The sequence below is a fragment of the Ursus arctos genome, unplaced genomic scaffold (genome assembly GCF_023065955.2).
Source record: "Ursus arctos isolate Adak ecotype North America unplaced genomic scaffold, UrsArc2.0 scaffold_2, whole genome shotgun sequence".
In the NCBI taxonomy this organism is placed as follows: Eukaryota; Metazoa; Chordata; class Mammalia; order Carnivora; family Ursidae; genus Ursus; species Ursus arctos.
Window position 1 is genome coordinate 73,559,031 of NW_026622874.1, and position 19,912 is coordinate 73,578,942.

At 49.8% G+C, this 19,912-nt stretch overlaps 1 protein-coding gene across 1 annotated transcript in view; it reads right to left on the reverse strand.

Annotated features, from left to right (window-relative positions):
* Nucleotides 1–19,912, reverse strand: part of GRIN2A (glutamate ionotropic receptor NMDA type subunit 2A) — a 359,508-nt gene that overhangs the window by 223,811 nt on the left and 115,785 nt on the right. The gene's annotated exons all lie outside the window — the stretch shown is intronic.

The window sequence follows — 19,912 nt, forward strand, 5'->3', positions numbered from 1 at the left end:
TATTATTATCTTTGCAACTCTCCTGCCAGGCATGGCGGGGATCCTGCCTGTGTCAGCCCCGCACAGAGGACTGCGGATGCAGGGTCTGTCCACGTCACTGGGAGTTGCTGGGTGTCCCGGTCAAGGCCCCTGCACCGCGGCAGCCTTTGCGCAGTCCCGTCCCATGGGCTTCTACCTCTCACCTCTCAGTATGTGCGAAACAGCTTACCAAGCAGCGTCAGACTCATTAACATCTCATCAGCCGTAATTAGCTGCGATTCAGCAGGCTGGGCCCTGGGAGAAGTCCTTCCAGGGGGCAGGTGGCTGCCAGAATCCCCACAGAAGGATACCCATGGCCTTTCGGGGCCAGCCACTCAGAGGGTGGGAGAGGAAGACCAGAATGCGGTCCTTTAAGAAACCTGTGCCTTCCCACCTCTGAGGCAGCCACAGAACTTAGACGCTGAATGAGGGAGTGAACAATACATTGACCAAGCATGGGCCCATTCAAATACATTTACTGAGCACCTGCTGTATATCGGGTAGTGTGCTAGGTACTGGTGGCACACCCATGAACAGAACAGACGGTTCCCCGCCCCCGTGGAGTTGAGAGTCTTGCGGGGGAGACGGATCAGAAGGCAAGTGAACAAACTCATCAAAACGGTCCGCATTTCTCGATTACCTACTGTGTGTCAGGTTCTGCCCTCCTGAAGGACCCTCTGAGGAAAGGTCTACTGTTATCCCCATCCTCAAGGAAAGGAACATGGAGCGCAGGAAGCTGGCCCCATACCCCAGCAGTGGGTAGGCGGTGAAGCCAGGCGTCTCGCCGTAGCGGTCTGCCACAGGACGAACCACCACCAGCCATCAGGACGGCAGATTCCGACCAGGCTGACCTTACGCCATGCGGAAAACAGACTGAAGGCTGACTACCAGCTGGTCGCAGGATTCCAGGTGCGTTCCCAGCTAGGTATTTCCAAATCCAGAGGAATTCAGCCAACAAAGCCAGTGGCTCTAGAAACACCACCAGGAGCCAACCAGAAAATATAGGGGAGGTTATTGCGTGGTCTACTGGCTATTTTGTCTAGTATTTGTGATTTTTCATAATGACTCTTCGAAGTCCGTTATCATGATTACAACTTTACAGATGAGGAAACTAAGGACAAGATTTATTTAGTAATCTGGCAAAGTCTTAAAACCAGTTTAAGGGGACACACCAGGATTTAAACCCCAACACAAGCTCATTTTCTACTATTACCACTGATGGTTGAACACTGAAAAGCGCTCAATAACTGGAGACAGAAGAACTGGGTATGATGGAATTCCAAGAGCACAGAGAGCCTTCTGGAATTTCCTCTTGCCCTGGTTCAATGACCTCTCCTGGGAGGAAAGCTGTCAGTGTGTGTTGATATAAATGGGCACTGTCGTCTTGCTGGTTGAACCTGCAGACAGGATTAATAGAAGTGGTACCAAGACCACACATTTCCACAGGCATTCCTGAGGTCTTTGATATACTGTGTGTCAGCTAATCCCCCAGCGGCCCTGGGAGGTGGGCTCTGGTGCCGTTCTACATACAAAGGAAATGAGAGCCCGAAACAGTGAGAAGAGTGATGACAAATTTATATTAAGCACGTGCCTTTGGCAGGCACTTGGTACAGAAGGCCATTCAATCCACTCGTGGGAAGCTGTCACGGTACCCCCCCATTTAGAAGAGCAGACCGGGGCTCACAGAGGTTAGATGACTCACCCAAGGTCCTATAGGTGGTCGTCAGAGCCAGAACGCTCACCGAAAGACATGCCCCTGGCCAGCAAGGCCTCCTGCCTCTTCCCAGGACAGACAAGGGCTCCACCTGCATCCACCAGACTCCCAGCAGACATCTGCCCATTCATTCGGATTTGCGGCTCACTACAGACTATTGGGAAGACGTCACTGATGCCACACAGTTCTGAGCAAAGATGCCTTTCAGTCGCAGCCAACCTAGGTCCCTGCTGCCTCTTCTCTGTCTCCTGCGGCCTGCTGGAAACCACACCATAGACCACAGGGGGGCCTGGCTTTCAGAGACTTTCCTGGGGCAGTCCCATCCGAGCCACAGAGTTAGAGGGGTAACAACACGAGAGGCCTCAACAATACTGGGGAGGCCCGTACTCAAGCATCACCCCCCACTCCCCGCTCACCGAAGAGGCAGGCACGATAGCTTTCCTGCTGCTTGGCATTATTTTATGTCGAGTGAGAATCACTGAGTGTCATGAGAGACCACTTGGTAGACACAGAACAGCTCTTTGGTTGGTTGGTTGTTCATTTTTTGAGAAAACGGAAAGAGCTTTTAATTCAAACACAGCCTCCAACAAATTAACCCGAGTGAACAAGAAGCAAGTGACTGGCGAAGTGAAGAGAGTCTGGGGAGACCGAAGGATCTGGCTGGGAAAGGGTCAGAGGGGAGGAAGGGAAAGAAGGGAAAGGAAAGGGTGAGGAGGGGAGAGCGGTGGGACGAGATGGGGAGGAAAGGTGGCGGGGGGGGGGGGGGGAGACCGTGCAGGAGAAAATAAAGAGATGCAGCAGAGATTGGGGGGCTGACAACCCCACGTTATGATTCAGGTGCAGCTGAACCATAAAACTCTCATGTTTATTAGAAACGTGGCTCCAGGGTTTCACAAAAGGTGTAATGCCTCAACTTGCCAGATTGGGGAAGCAGCAGGACTCCTGGAAAACGCCGAAGTAAGGAGGCCAGCGTGCCTTCTAATTTGATTCCAGGAAAAGGACAGTTTGCCCCAGAGGTGAAAATAAGGACACAAAGGTAGCTTATCGGGCAGGGTCCACCCAAGGGTACTGACAGGAGCCACCACCCCAGTGTCTTGCCTCGTTGTGACAGGCAGGCGAGCGGATACAAAGGCTCACAGGGGGACACAGAGCCCAGCTCCCGAGGAATCTTGCTGCAGACCCAGAAGACTCCCAGACCGGGGCTTTGGACAGGGTTGCAATGATGTCATATATTCCCGGCAGTGGAAGTTTCCTCCAAAGGAACAAGGGAGGCAAGAGGCTTAAGCAAGTCAGGCGAAGCACGCTTTGGCGGCCAGAGTCCTGGACTCAGCCCCAAGGCAGACAGTCCGACTCGCAGTGCTGTCTGGCTCCGCGGCTTTGCCGTTCTCAGCCCTGCCTCCTTCCTGGTTCTAACAGCCCTGTATGCTCACCACAGGGAGCAGACACAAAGGCAGAAGGACGCGGAGATGTCCAGAACCCCTCACCCAGTGGCAACCACGAGGATACAACTCGGCGGGTCGAGAGCTGGGTTCAAATCCAGAGTTAGGTTCTCACTAACTGGGTGATCTGAGGGAAAGGCACTTCACCTCCCCGAGCCTGTTTCCTCGTTAGTTCGACAGAAGTAACAAAATGTGAAAAAACGAAATGCCTGATGTGCTGTCCAGCATGTACAGGAAGCTACTGCTGTTAGTGTTACTGTTATTACGTGCACCTGCTCTTCTCTCTCTTGCAATGCTCTTCCTCAAGCACCTGCAGGGATCATGCCTTCTCCTACTTGACCCATCTGCTCTCAAATAGCTCTTCTCAGTGAAGCCCCCTCTGACAGCTCTATTTACAATCGAAACCCCTGATGCACAAGCATCCTAACTTTCCCTTTTGCCCTTCCCTGTTCTGCTTCTCCCTAGCATTTCCCAGCTGACATATTATGCATTGTCTTTGCTTACAACGTCTCTCTATGCCTTCCCCCTACTTGACTGTAGCCAAGAAAAAGAGATTTTGCCTATTTGATGTATCTGCAGCTCTCAGAGCTAAAAGAGAGAATCTATGAGTTGTCTATAGCTCCCCCTTCATGCAGACCTTTACTGCGTCTGCATGAAGGTGTAAGGGACCTTATAAAGCAGCTGTCCATAGTACAGATGAGAAAACCAAGACCTAAGAAGGAGAAGGGACTGGTCCAAGATCTCACAGCAAAGTTTAGCAGTTCAGCTGGGAAAAACACCCCAATACCAATGTTAGAATACAATGCATTTCCTCTCAGTGCTTGGAGGAATGTTCATCTCCCTTGTCTCAAAAATGATGTCCATTCTTAATGCAGCAGGACAGGAGCCCGGCTGCCAGTCCTGGGTCTGGCTCTGTGAGGTTGGCTTGTCCCTCAGTGATTCCATCTGGCTATCTGTACAATGGGACAGTAAATCCTGCTCTCACCACCAACCAGTGCTGCTCTGAGCATCAGGAGAATATTTTGGAAAGTTTCTTGGCTTCTGTGGTGGAGGAGAACCTAGTAAGACATGAGGATCCCTTGCTGGTATGCTATGGGGAGTGCTAAAAGTGTGTGTGCTCCCAGCAGGGACTGGCCCCATGCCTCGGTGACTTCCCATTCAGACGCTCCCCCGCCACTTGTCACAAGCAAGGGGATGTTGTCTCGGTAAAGAACAGAAGCGGGGATCCTGCCGTGCCCACGGACCAAGCACTCTCCCTGCTTGGGTGTGCCTGCCCTCCCCTCTCTCCCCAGACATTCCATAGACACTCTGTGCCTTGGACAGAGGACCCCTTCCACCCTCTGTCTGTCCCCACTGCCTTGGCCTGGACAAATCTCTCCAGGAGATTTGTCTTTCTTTCCCACCCACAAGGCTTCCCCCCAGAGAAGAGCTCTACTTATTACAAGATGCTCTAAAGGATGTTGCTCATCTGCCTTTGGTTTTCTGGGAAGTCACTGGAAATGCCATCATGACCACTGGTGACCGACTTTTTCTCTGTCTGCCCCAGACCAGCCCTGTGCAAAGCACTCCACGCAGCAGCACATGGTGTCCCTTGCTCCTACAACAGCTCTGTGAGGCAGGCACTGTTGTCATGCTCACTTCGAAGATGTGGACACTGACGCACAGAGTATTTAATTAAATTCCCCACAGTTCCCTACTCAATAAGTAGCAGTGAGGATTCAAAGGCAGGCATCTAGCATAGCCAGAAAAGAGGATGATGCTGACAGCTATCTGTCCAAAACAAACGTATGCTCCCCTTAACATAAACCGTATGCCCTGGTCACTAGAGGTAGGTGCTCAGCCCCGGACTACATTTCCCAGCATCCTTTGTACCTGGGTGTGGCCATGTGAGTGGCTCTTACCAATAGGATGCGAGCCAGAGTTTAAAAAGGGGGGAGGACTTCTCCTCTCCTTCCTTCCTGCATTGGCTGGTTGTGAAACGCTCTACGGTATTGGAGCATGGCAGAGCCACAGGATGATAGGGACTGAGTCCTTAAATCCCCACACGATGGGAAGCTGCCTGCTGAGTAAGAAATAAGTTTTATTGTTAACCAGAGGTCAGCTAACTTTTCCCTGTAACGGGCCAAACAGTAAATATATCCAGCTTTACGGTTCATTCAGTCTCTGTCACAATGACCCAACTCAGCCACTGTACCATGAACACTCCTTTAGGCAATCTATAAAGAAACAAGTGTAGCTGTGTTCCAATAAAACTTTATATACCAATAAAACAGAGGGCCAGATCTGGCCCATAGGCTGCAGTCTGCCAAATCCTGTGTTAAGCCATGGAAATTGGAGGTGGGGGAGTATTGGTCTTTGCAGCTAATGTGAATCAGGTAATAGGGAGGAAGGGAGAGGAATGATCATAAATAGTCCTCATTGGTCCCCTGATAATCCACGACCCTACACACTGGAAGGGCTCTCACAGCACAGCCCCATCTTTCCTCTCCAAAGCTTGAGCAGGCCATGAATCCAGACCATAGGCTTCACTGCCTATGGAGAACCAGACGGGGTAAGTCCCCAAAGACGGCACTCGATTTCCCAGCCAATTTGTACCTCTTCCCAAAGCCTGCAGTTACGTAGATTCAAATGAAAAAGAACATTTTAAAAAGAGGACAGAAATGCTGAATAAAACATTACATAGAAAAACCCAATGCAGCTCTTAAAAGTTAATGTCCCAACATGTATTTGGGGGATGAAATATATGTCTCACCTCGTCTGTGATCAAAAAGTTCCCTGCCTTACTCGTGCAGTGGCTTTTTGGTTGTTTGCATAATGCAGCCAATGACAGTAGAGACAGCATGCATGAGGGCTTCACTGCCGATGATGAAAACAGCGTGGGCAGGGGGCTGAAACAGAGCACAGGCAAGGGGCTGCCCCCTGCTGCTCACGGGCGGGAAGAAATCCTTCCAGACGCTCTCCAGTTTTCCAGAAAATGGAGTAGGCACCTGCTGACTTCCCTTCCCCCTCTCTGCTCCAGATGGTGACGCGGTAGCCTTAGCCACATCTGTGCAGCTGGGATGCCGCCTCTCAGGTGGGGTGGCCACAGCTCTCTGCAGCTGGAAGCTCCGTGGGCAGCGGGCTGTGAAACCCAAAGGTATGTGTTTTGGTCTCCTGCCCCCACTTTCTTCTGCAGATCCATGCGTCCCCAGGGAAGGTCCCGCACAAGGACCGGGGCATTTTCAGACAGAAAGCTTTTATCTCGGGTTCCTTCTACCTGCATTCTGTCTCAAGCCCAGGACTTTTTCTTTTGCACTTTTATAGTGATGATTTACGAAGCGGCGCCTCTCCCTTGTCTTCTTTCCAGCCATTTCCCCCCTTTCCCTGCCAAACCTCCGTTCTTGGGCCAGGAGGCATTACGCAGACATGTAAGTGCAGGGCGATCATCTGTTCAACTCAGCAAATAGTCACTGACATCTACAGTCTCACAGACAACTTCAGCCTCTGGAGAGACAGTGCTGAGCAAATCACAGTTGCTACCAAGGTGCCTACATTCTAGTGGGGAAAACAATAAATGTATAATGTGTCACCCAAAAAATTTAAAAACAAAGCCTCTTTGGTTTTACGTTTCCTACACTGTTCAGGGGGTGGGCTCTGCCATACTGGCTTCTGACATTAAAAATCATCAGGGAGCCAGGAGAAATCTGAACTTGGGAAAACGGTCTGGGGTCTTGGAATTAGAGATCAAATGGCCTCAGCCCAGTTCATGTCATTTCCAGTTTCCAGGGGCCTCTTTTCACTCCCTAAATAGAGTCTAAATCCTCAACGTGGACTTGAAGACCCCCACATGATAGGCATCCACTTCTCCGCACACACCTCTATTCTCTCTCTCTGGCCCACTACCTTCTTTCCTGTTCTCTACACACAGAGCCTGGACCCACCTCAGGGCCTTTGCACCTGCTGTGCCCAACCCCAGGCTGCTCTTCCCCCAGATAGTCACAGGGCTGCCTCACTCACTTCAAATGTCAGCACCTCAAGAGATCTTTCCTGTCTAAATGGCAGTCGAGATGCTACCTTCTTGCCCTGCTGCTCTGGACTGAACGTTTGTATCCCCTGAAAACGCATGTTGAAATCCTAACCCTTGATGTGATGGTATCTGGAGGTGGGGCCTTTGGGAGGTGATCAGGTCATGAAGGTGAAGCTCTTATGAATGGGGTCAATGCCTTTAGGAAAATACAGAAGTCCTTTCTCTCTCTCTTCCCGTGTCCCTCTCCCTCTCTGCTCTGCGCCACGGGAGGGCACAGCAAGGAGACAGCCATCTGCAAGTGAGGAAACGGGTCCTCACCAGGAACAGAATCTGTTGGCACCTTGATCTTGGACTCCCCAGAAGTGCTTGTTGTGTAAGCCTGCCTACTCTATGGTAACCCCAAAAGGACTGAGACACCAGCTTTCAGGTGTCCTTCCCAGCCCGCATCACTCCGGGACACAGTAGCTGCGCACTTGCTGGTCTCCGTGGTCCGTCCTCCTCCTCTAGGACATCGGCTCTCGAAGGCTGATCTGTGGATGATGGATACCACTTGGCAGCCGTAACTTACCACGCCCACTCTGCTGCCCTCCTGCCAGCTTTCCATGTGGCTGTCAGAAGATGCTTCCAGAAGGTACATCTGAGGCTCACCACCACCCTCCACCACGGCTTTGCAATCTTCAATGGCTTCTCTCTGCCGTCAGGATACAGATGCAGCTTCCCAAGGTGGCCTGCATGCCCCCGTACCCACCCACCCTCATCCTCACCCCCCAAGCTCCAGAGTCTTCTGTGGCACTTTTTCAGGCTTTATACTTGCTCCAGTCTCTCCTGCCACAGGGCCTTTGCTCAGGTTGCTCCCACCACCTGGGACACTCTCCTGTCCTCATTCAACCACCATCTACTTGTCCTCATATCCCAGCTTCTGACGGTGTCCTCAGGCGACCTCTGACCTCCCTGATGGGTCCAAGCCCTTATCACCTGCTCTTGTGGTGCCTGTGGGTTCAGAGGACTTGTTATAGGTATTGCATTTTTATTTGGGTGATACTTTTCTTCATATCTGCCCCCTCTTCTGCCCTGTAAGCTCCAGGTGAGCAGAGAGCACTGCTCTTACTCCCCGTTTTACACTCAGAGCCTAGCACACAGTAGGCTTTCCAAAAACATGTGAACGAACAGCTAAAGGAACGTCATTTTTCGAACAAGCGACTTAATGCATGCCAAGCCTGGGGCAGTAGAAGCAGGAATGTGGGGGGCCTCGAAGAGAGAAAACTTACAAGTCAGGATGATGCTTTATAAACAGAAATGGGCACACATCACACGGATTAACTGGTTACTGAAAGACTTGGGCCCATCCACCCCTACATCTGATGCACTGAATTTGAAAGCTTCCACAAGACACATGAACCCAAGTACCACCTCTGTTCAGTTTCTTTATCAGTCTTTTGCACTATTAAAAGTCACTATTTCAGAGGATCTCCTGGGGCGCCTGTGTGGTTCAGTTGGTTAAGCATCCGACTCTTGATTTCGGCTCAGGTCATGATCTCAGGGTCCTGGGATCGAGCCCCGCATCCAGCTCTGCGCTTAGCACAGATCCTGCTTGTCCCTCTCCGTTTCTCCCCCCGCTCGCATACACACTCTATCTCTAAAATAAATAAATAAAATCTTCAAATAAATTTTTTTCAGAGGATCTCCTCACCAGCAAGTTGGGCATTTACTGCGTGTTCTAAGCATTTCATATCATGAACACATTCAGCCCTTGCAACCTATCATTATCTTCGTTGTACAGACAGGGAAACTGAGGCATGAAGGAGAGACAGGACTTGCCAACACACACACAACCAGAAAGTGGTGGATTCAAGGTTTGAACCCAGGCCTTCTAACGCCAGTCCGTGCTCTGGACCATCCCCCAGCAGTGATGGAACCCACATGCAAATGACAAAAAAGGAAACTGAGGCCCAGATAGGGTTGGTCACATGTTCTGCCTGACTCAGAGTATGAAGCCACCACACGCATGAAAGATAACAATGTCCAACGTCCTCGCCAATGGGGAGCCCCCAGAACCCATCGCCATGCCATCCTCCCTTGCACACTAGGCTCCCAGGACACCCCCGAGGCCCCAGCCAGGCTCACCAGTGGGTACAGTTCACCTGCCCAGGAGGGCATATGTCGATACCCGTATTGGGTCACTCCTGTGACTTCCCCTGGTGCACATCCCTAGTGCCCTCACCTGTCAGGTCAACCTCAGGCTGCAGCTCCACTCCGTCAACATCCACCGGAATTCTACCGCACGGAACAGGGCAGAGAGCAGAGGCTACAGAGTGAGGCTTTAGTTAGGCTGGTGTTCAAATAATCCATTTCTTCACTCCCCCGTTCATTCATTCTGTCGTGGAAGCCTGCCCATGGGATGGGGCTCCGTGACACACTGAGGATACCAAGGTGAACCCGAGGGACGGGGTGCTGCCCTCAGCACCTCAGAGCCACAGAAACATTGCACACACAAACACACAATAGGGCAGGTGTGCTGCACACACGCAGTAATGGAAAGTAAGGCAGATGTGGCAGGAGGAAACCGAGCGCGGAGAGTTGGGGAAATTGTCCCAGACAAGTTCTGTGCCTTTGGGCAAGTCTCTGAACCCTCCAAGCCATGGTTCCCATATCCAGAAGTAGGGATGGTAGTTATCCACTGCCTAAGTCAAATGGTCAGAAATGAAAGCTATGCTTTTATTAAGCCAGGTGCTAGGCATACAAGTATGAACAAGCCATCGTCTGCAGCCCAAGAGGGGAGACAGACCACAGGAACACACGTGCCACCAGCCTTTAGGGCACATCATAGTCGGTCCTCCCCGGAGCCCTGTCCCCCGCTCCTCCCAATGCAGCCCACTGTGTAGAGTCCACACCTGTCCGCTGCCCACCAGAACTGGCGAGCTCTCCAGCCCGACCCAGTCCAGCAGCCCACCGTGAGAAAGGCAGGGAAACGCACCTTCCTCCTCCCACCTTGCTGGGTCATTGAGCAAAGAGGAGACAGAGGCAGATGGGCCCACTTTCTGCCGCTTCCTTGTTTGTGTCCTCTCGCCCCTGGCCAAAAAGCCAGCAAGGAGTACCTGCTCCGAGACCTCATGGGAAGAGGTCAGAGCTTGGCATAGATGGATGTCTTCATGAAGCCAGGCTGCCATGAAAGCCAAGATTAGCAGGGTGACAGGCAGACAGCGCTACCATCTATGTGACCAAATCTTATTGCTCCAGAAACAACAGCCTGTCATTCTCTGCCTTCAGGCTGGGTCAGTGATCAGGGGAGCTTAGCAAATTGGGCCAAAACTGACTCAGATATGATAGAGCCAGGCTTGGGGGGCAGGGGGGAAGAATCGTGATTTGCTAATGGTCAAGGTCAAGAGATAAAGGAGTTACTCATCTTTTAATAGCCCGAGGTGGGAGAAAATGGGTATATCTATTTAGGAGATCTGTTGCCTTGTGGCATGGCATTCCTGCAATCCCCACTATACACACATACACACACACACACACACACACACATATATAGACACACATGCATATATATACAGATACAAACGTACATATACACACATATAGTGCATACATACACATTGTATATAGACATATATGCAAACATGTAAATATATACACGTTTCCACATATAAAGATGTACGTATATGCAAAGACAGAGACGTGTGTGTGTGTGTGTATATATATGAAGACACATACATGTAGAGACAGACAGACGTGCATGCACAGATGACCATGTATACAGACGCACATGCATACAGGCTCTGCGCTTACTTCCTGTCACACTCACCCAGGGGTCCTCCACGAAGAATACACTCATCCTGGCCCTGAGACCTCCACCATCTGACCTCACCCTCCTTACCTCCAACCACTCCCTTCCGTAACATTGATGCTTCTCTTTGCATGTTCCGCCCTGGGATCTCCCCAATTTCCATCGTTCAGAAACCACCTTTGTGATCTTTGCCGTATGCGCAAACCACCTATTTTATTAGCAACTTAATATTTTTTTAAACTAAGTTGGGTTCCACCTAAATCAATTTACTTCGAGAGACGACTTGATTTGCAGTACCATCAGTGGAAAACCCAGAGCCGTTCACCATGACATCCAGGTGGCCATAAAAACCAATACAAGGAATACGAGAAAAAGCCGGTGAATTCCAGCTGGGGACGGGAGCCAGCCAAGCCCCCCCCCCCCCCCCCCCCCAGGTCAGAGATCTGCTGGAGGTTTTTTAAGAAGGGGGAGAAGCTGCTGCTGGAGGCGGGAAACCTCCAAGTAACACCTTCTCCTCGACGTGATCCGGGAAACTGGAAAAGGACTGAAACGGGGGTCTGTGGCTTTGCTGATTTTCTCTGGTGCTGGCGTGGCCCTTCCCTTCGCCTCGAGAAGCACCAGACTGCAGCCTCCACTTGAAGCAATGGTGGCCGAGTGCGCATCCTCCGTGACTTGTCGCCGGGAGCGTCCTCACGTGTTCGGCGAGTGTGTCACTCATGCAAACTACCCTTCGATGCTTCATCCCACAGCAATCATCCTGAAACCCCATCAGGGGCTCCCTGTTAGGTATGAGCTCTCCTGGCTTTCGAATCCTCTCCGACATGACAACTATGGCTTTGTCCTCACTTCCCACGTGTGTCTGTACTCCTTCCTGCTCTCGTCCCCATGGGCCCCACCCCCAGGCAAACTGGGCCGTTCAGTTTCCCCTAAACACGTCACGTGCTTCCACACCTCCCTGCCTCTGCACCATCTGAAACATCCTTCCCCGCTCCTCCTGAGGCCCCTACCTATCCTTCAAGGAGCATCTCCAACACCGAGCTTCCCCCCCCTTCCCCTGGGTCTCCCGTACCCCAGGCCAGTGGCTCTCCAACTTGAACGTCTGGCGGCAGCCCTGGGGGTTTCTGATGCAGAAGTTTTTGGGGGAGGCCCAAGAACTTGCATTCCCAGGTGATGCGGATGCTGCTGGTCTGGGGACCATACTCAGAGAACCACTGCACTAGGCAATCCACAGGTTTCTATGGAATTTCATTTCCTTTCGCCTCCTGCTTCCAGGTGAAAGTAGTGACTGGTTGTTAGATTCCCCAGCTAACAGCCCCCCCGCTTGTGACACTGAGATCAGAGGGTCTCTCTGAAATGCACTAGGACCCCCTCCATCTGTGCACCCTGATATATTCCGTTCCCAGGGCTGACACAGCAAAGATCCACCAACTAGTGGCTTAAACAACAGACACTTATTCTTTCACAGTCTCAAGACTAGAAGTCCAAGATCAAGGTGTCAGCAAAGTCGGCTCCTTCTGAGGCCAGGAGGGAGAGTTGGTTCAGGCCCCTTTCCCTGCTTTTGGGAGCCTTAGGCGCTCCTTGGCTTGTAAACAGTGCCCTCCCATTTAGGCCATAAAAAAAAATATTAGTATTTGCCTATTTTTTAAAAAATTATATATTTCTCCACATCATCTTCCCTCTGTACGTGTCTGACTCTGTGTCCAAATTTCCCCTTTTACTAAGGACGCCAGTCATTTTGGACTAGGGCCCACCCTCGTGACCTCATTTTAACCCGATTCCCTCTGTAAACACCCCATCTCCAAATAAGGTACCACCCTGAGGTCCTGAGGGTTAGGACTCCATGTATGGGGGGCCAGCGGACATAATGTGGCCCATGATACCCTGTCGGGTCACACCTCCCATCCCAGGAGATCCAGGCCGTGGAGACAGACGACTCACTTGCCTTGATGACACATCATCACATAGGTGTCCCTGGTCACCAGTCCAAGTTATCAGGGTTTGGGCTCCTGGAGAATTCTGCTCAGGTTAGCAAAAGCAAATTGCTTGTGTTATTGTGCAATGTGCTGACCTGGTTGGTAACTTCAATGAAAGGCCGCTGGCAGCCATGCAAAAACGTTGGATGTACATCTTAGCAATGCTTGTCTTTCCAGAGCTTTCTTCTTGAAATATAAAAACGACCCTGTTATGTAACTGCATTCCACTGCACTGAGTTAACTAAGCCTACGACGCTAAGCCCTTCTGTGCAAACAGTGATTGCCTCTGGGCTGGGCTGCAGTAAGTGGCCCCCTGCCCTGGGGGCCAACCCTGCCCCCTCCATGTCACCAGCCACTCCCACTCCCCCCATGCAGGGATCTTTCTAAAACCAAACGTGACCATGACACTCCCCTGCTTAAAACGCTGCAGCAGACCCCCTCACCCTAAGAGAAAGGGGCAGTCAAGGTTTTACAGGGCAGTTGACCATCTTCCTTAACCCACATGTGACAACCTCTCTGCTCCCATTTCCAAGCCCTCCCCCACACCTGGCAGTCCTTCCAGAAAGGCCCAGCTCCTTGCAGCTCCTCTCTCATAGTACCTGGAATGCCTTTCCCTCCTGCTTTGCCTGAACCCGGGGTTTCTCAACTCAGCACCGCTGACATTGAAGGCCGGACAGTTCTGCCTCGGGAGGGGCTGTCCTACGCACTGCAGCGTGGGTAGGAGCTTCCCTGGTCTCTAGCCCCTAAAGGCCAGGAGCAACTCTTCCCCAACCCCCCCCCCAACCCCGAGATTCACAACCAAAGATGTCCCTGGACATTGCCAAATGTCCCCTGGCCTGGATAATTCCAACTGGTCCTTTAAAAATCAGGGCAGTGTCACCCGCTCCAGGAAGCTCTCCAGGCCCTTCTCCAGGACCAAGCATGCAATGTCCCGTTTCTACTGTGCCTAGCACACTGCTGGGTGTTTACTTTGGGTCTCCCCGAATTAGATGGACCACGTCTGCTTCTCTTTCGCGCCCCTGGGGCTAACACAACAGTATCTGCCTAGCAGGAGGCAGTGCTGTGTGTGGACCAAGCAAATGAAAAAGTGAGTGAGTGGAGAAGAAAAGGAGAGAAGGGGGGCTGGTCGTGCCCCCTGGTGCCAGGACTTAGAGAGGTCTCACTGTGCCTGGAATGTTTTCACAGTTGTTCTCAGGCTTGCCACTCAAAGACAAATAAGGAGGTACCTACATAAAATTCCAGTCCAAGCCCACACCACACCTGCTCTCTATCCCTGGGGTCTCAGATAAATGTTGCCTTAAACCACGCTCACTAGGTTTTCTTTTCTTTGCTTTTTTAAACTTTAAAAGATAGGGTTTTTTGTTTGTTTTTTTTTAAGGCAAGAAGCTGAAGTCTTAAAGGCTTTTGCTGAAGCTAATCTCCCCAGATGCAAAGATGGGAAGAAGGCTTATCAAGGCTGCCACCTACAGAACAGTGCGGTGGCAAAAGCCTTTCGGGAGAGGGACCGGGCTGGAGGGGCCAGGTGAGGGCACCCTCCAGGAGAAGGGTATGGGGCCAGAGCCACGGAGGGGCCGGCTAGTGGGAGCAGACGGTCTTGCAGAAGAGCTCTGAGAAAGGGAGCTAGGCAGAAATCAGTCCCCTCTTAGCTAGAGAAGCCAGGCTAGAAGAGCGAGTGAGAGAGCGAGAGCGAGAGCGAGAGAGAGAGAGAAAGGCCCTTTCTCCCCCACTCACTCAAAGGAGGGGCAGCAACAGACACACACAACCCCACACACTCAGCACACACAAATGCCCACAAAAATACCACACACACTCACACACACAAACGCACATCAGAGGCAAAGTTCAGCACACTTTTGCACACACATTCACACAGATGCACATATATACACAACACACTCACACACGTGTGCCTCTCATTTTCTTTACATCTGCCTCTCGGTTCCTCAAAAAGCCACTCTGAAGGCTGAGATACAGCTGTGGGGCAAATGCAGCCATGTCGGGGGGCAGCTGGGGGGTCCCACACCGCTCCAGGTGAGAGGTCTGACCCAGGTGTGGCAGGAGCAAGAACAGCCCGTAACGTTCCCTTCTGCCTCAGGTTGGTGTGGGTTTGGGGTGGAGCAGAGGGGTTCTCTGTGCTTCCTGTGAGCCGTTTCCTGCCTCTACCTGACACCAAGGCACCTGGGCAACGTGACCACGGTGAACGCACTCCATCCTTCCTCCAGTGCTCCATTCCCATACACAAGTGATCTCGGAGTGAGTGGGTGGAGTTCCAGGTGTTAATTAACAACAATTAATGGGTTTTTTACTTCAATAAACCTTATCTTTATAAAAAAAAAAAAAGTAAATTGAATTTTTAAGACCTCGCTTCTGCCACGAGACCTTCCCCGTTGTACAAGCTAATTTTTCAAAGCTAATTGTTCTAACAACCTAGTCTACAGAAGCTATAACACAGAGCAGGAACTCCAGGGGGAGAGATGTGCAAAGTAAATCTTAATAAATTTTGAATCATATTTTCAATGCACTGGGTGGGGTGTGGGCTTGATAATTAGGGAGACTCTTCAGTAAAGGTTCAATAAAATGACAAATTCTTTTGTAAAGAGATTACTCACTGCTGTACCTACTCCCTAAAACTAAATTATCATATAAAAAGCCTGACTTCGAACAAGCTAGTCACGTTTCTTAGGGTAAGACGCTGGCTCCCAGGTTGGCTGAAACACAAGGATCCCACAGGCAAGCATCCTGAGTAGAGCCTCTTACTAGTGACTGGTCCTCTGGGGGGGATCACTGTAAGTCAAGGAGCTTCTTTCTTCATCTTAAAATGGGAATGATATTGCCCGCCTCCCGGAAGTGTTGTAAGGGTTAAAAATATACACGTACAGTGTGGCGTATATATTAGGTGTTCAATAAATGCTAGCTAACACCTTTGGTGTAGTCATGCTCTTCACCAGCCCTGATTCCTATCGCTGACTCTAAATCTTCCAGTTCAAATCCCACCTCCTCTTCCATCAAGTCCCTCCATGCATGTGCTTATTTGAAGTAAACCAGTTCCTTCTATAATCCAAGCTTTACCCAACTGCAACCCTAACCAACATACTGACCTCAACCTCATGAAATACCCAGGCTATAATCTGCCAACTAAGTTGTTCCTGAATTCCTGATCCACAGCATCTTTAGGATAATAAATGTTTGTTGTTGCAAACTGCTAAGTTTTGGATTATTTGTTACGCACCGATAGCTAGCTAACACATTCCATCTGTACACGGTTCAGAAATCTGATCCAATCCTGGACAATGATACACTTAGAGGAGACAGGTAAGGGAGAAGGGTCTGGGGAATGCTTTTTTAACTCATTCCTAAGGGGGCCATAGGAAGATGAAGTCTCTCTTCTGCTACAACGTATTTGTGTCTGGATATGAGGCCTTTTGGTACCAGCCTGCAAATGAAGCCAACACCAAGAATGGTAGGATAGAGAGAAGGAAGGAAGCTGTGTTCTCAATGATGACAGCGAACCACTGAATCCACCAATCCCAAAGCCTGATCTACTTCAGTTTCTGGTCACATGAGATAATAAACTGATACATGTACAAGCTACTTTGAGTCAAACTTCTCTCACCTGCAAGTTAAACACCCCAAATCATTCAAAGAGCTATGTGTAATGCATTTCCCATACTTTACATTGAACGATACTATCCTTGACACTTCTGACAGATTATTTCTAACCTCTCCAGGGTCCTACGATTTAGGTATGACCATCCTTATTTTATTTTTTAAAGATCTTATTTATTTTTTTATTTGAGAGAGAAAGCGCACGAGCAGGGGTGGGGGGTGGCCGTGGGTGTAGCAGAGGGGGAGGGAGAGAGAATCTAAAGCAGACTCCATGCTGAGCGCACAGCCCAATGCAGGGCTCGGTCGCACAATGGTGAGATCATGACCTGAGCTGAAACCAAGAGTCAGAGTTTAAGTGACTAAGCCACGGAGGTGCCCCTACCATCCTTATTTTAAAGATGAGGAAATTAAAGCCCAAAGAGGTCACTAACTTGTCTGAGGTCACACAGCCAGTGAGAGGCACAGCTGGGATTCAGTAATATGCCTTTGCTGAAACCCCAAGTCTGCATTCTTTCCAACACACCACGCCAATGAACAAATGGAATGCTAAAGCAGTTCCCCCAAGATTCACCAGACAGGCAGCCAGCCTGCATCAGCAGCAAGACTGAACCTTACACGCTAACTCCTTATCTTCGCGTAGAGCTGAACACTGCCCTCTGCCATGTAGCCTCCCAAAGCTGGACAGTTCTTGATGTGATTTTCCACTTCTCACACTATAATGTATTATTTCTCAATATCCTACAAAGACACCACCAACCTTCAATTATCTCAGCTGGGTATGCTTCTATAACCACTCTAGCCCACGGAAGGCTCCCTGCTCTGAACCCCTACTGTATGATAACCCGAACTACATAGTTTCATGCTGAAAGGGTTTTCAAATTGCTTCAAGCACCCAAACCTGCCTTCATCATCCTAGCTGTCTGCTTCTTCAGATCAAATCCCTATGCCAAATTCTTCTCTGTTTGGCCCTAAGTCTAGGTATCAAAGTATTAGGCATAAGGGGGTACCTAACATACGCTTTCATACTTATCAATAGAAACGGGCTGCAGTGCTTTTTTTTTTATTATTAAAGATTTTATTTATTTATTTGTCAGCGAGAGAGAGCACAAACAGGGGGAGTGGCAGGCAGAGGGAGAAGCAGGCTCCCCGCTGAGCAAGGGGCCCAATGCAGGACTCGATCCCAGGACCCGGGGATCATGGCCTGAGCCGAAGGCAGATGCTTAACCAACTGAGCCACCCAACATTATTTTTTAAATACGTGGGTTTTTGCTGCATCAAAAACTTAACTTGCCTGCCCTCTGTTATGCCTTTTCCTTCTCCCATGCCTTTGCTCAACCTTTGTGAAGTCTGTCCTAACACCATCTTCAACCCCCAAATTAAGTCAGTTTCCTTCTAGGCTACCATTGTGTTCTATATATATATCTTTAATAAAGGAAGAATCCTATTGCTTTATGATTATCTGCCCTTGAAAAGCTCTTGGGGAATCAGGTATGTGAAAAGAAAAAAAATATATTTTCGATTCCCCAAGTACCAAAGGTTGGTATTTAGTAGATGCTTAATAAATGTTGGTGAAATGAACAAACACATTTATGATTCAATTGATATCCAGTGTCTGCTGTGCTTCCGTAACAGTGACCACCTGTCTCAGCTCACTACACTGCAGTTATGTGTTTGAGACTGTCTCCTCTATTGGACTGGGTTTCCAAGAGCAAAAAATGGATTATTTTTTGCGTCTCTAACATCGAGCATAGGGCACAAGGTAAGCATTCAAATATTTGTACACAAATGTACAATGGTTGTTACCTGTTTAGTTGAGCATAAATGGGTTATCGCTCAACTGGTCACCAGTGAATTACTGGACAACACAAAGAAACTGGTCTTGAATTAAGAATTCACTATATACAATACCTGGTGGAAATAGCTCAAAATTTTTAGAAAATATTTGGGGCGGAGGACCAGGAGTTGATGTCATAAACTTCTCTGAGTTCGTGACAGGTTCTTGGCAATAGGCTAAGACCTTTCTTAGTGCCTCGCATGGGAAGGTTGCAGACCTGACTCAAAGGTTTCTGATAAGGCCTGCCTATGAAAAGGCATCCCAGGAGTCGAGCCTCACAAAGCAGCATTTGGAAAAATACAGATAACCTTCTGCCAGGAAATTATTATTTCCTTCCCTGCGAAGGAAGCAAGTGAAAAATGTTCTTCCTTATGTTCCGTAAGACCCCTTACGTTCACCAGGGGACTCTAGCTGGCCCACGGCCTTTTGCACAGGAGGCTTCACCTCAGGCCCCCTGGAAACTGGTCGGCACAGCTCAGGCTGCAGAGGAAAGAGGTTCAAAGTGGGACACAGCTTCGCCATCAATTAATCCTGACTGATCTGCCAGAGGTGACGTCCTATCCTCGGGGTTTGGCAGCAAGCCTGATGGAGATAAGAAATGCCAGACTGGGTCAGACCAACGGCCCATTCAGGTCACAGCAGCGTCTGACAGAGGCACCCAGAGATGTTTGGTAGAAAAGCACTGCATGTGCCTCCTGTGACATCAGTCATCAACAATGTGCAAAGTGCTTCTGCAGCAGACTCTCTTGGTGGCCCACCCAACTTCTATGCCTCCCTTCTTCCATGAAGAGGAAGTCCCCATTTTGCTCAGGGGTCCACGCCCCCACCACAAAGCTTGGGATTCGATTCCTCTTGCCCCATACCAGAGTCTGTCAACCTCAGCACTACTGGTATTTTGAACCAGAGAATTATTTGCTGTGGGGACTTGGTGGGATTGGGCGTTGATAGGATCTTTTGTAGCATCCCTGACCCGTTGTGCTATATACTATTACAACTCCCATCCCCAGCACCCAGTTGTGACAACCAAAAGTATCTGCAAACATCGCCCTTAGGGGAAAGGGAGACAAATATTTCTCCAGTTAAGAACCACGGCTCTAAGCCAATATGGCGGCCCCATTGCCTTAGCCAGTTACTGGTTGAAGGGTGAACATGTGACCCAGTTCTGACAATGAAACATGAGGGGAAGTCATCTTAAGGGCATCTTACAACCACCCCGAATACAACCAGTGAAAAGAATGAAAAAGTTATTTTGTAAAAACCATGGCTCCTCCACTGGCTTAACCAACCTGAGGGCCACCATACCTCAAGAACTTTCTGTTATGTGAAATAATGTAGTTACTGATAAACAAATCTGAGGTGGGGCTTTGCTACTTGCAGCCAAAAGCACGCTAATAGATATACCTTCCTATCTTCTCCATAACAATCCTACTTTGCCTCTCTCACTCCTAAGTGGATCAAAATGTCAGCTTTGAATGTACTCAAAAGCCAGGTGGGATAGTGTCAAGGGCCCAGGATGTTATGTTAGTAATCACAGA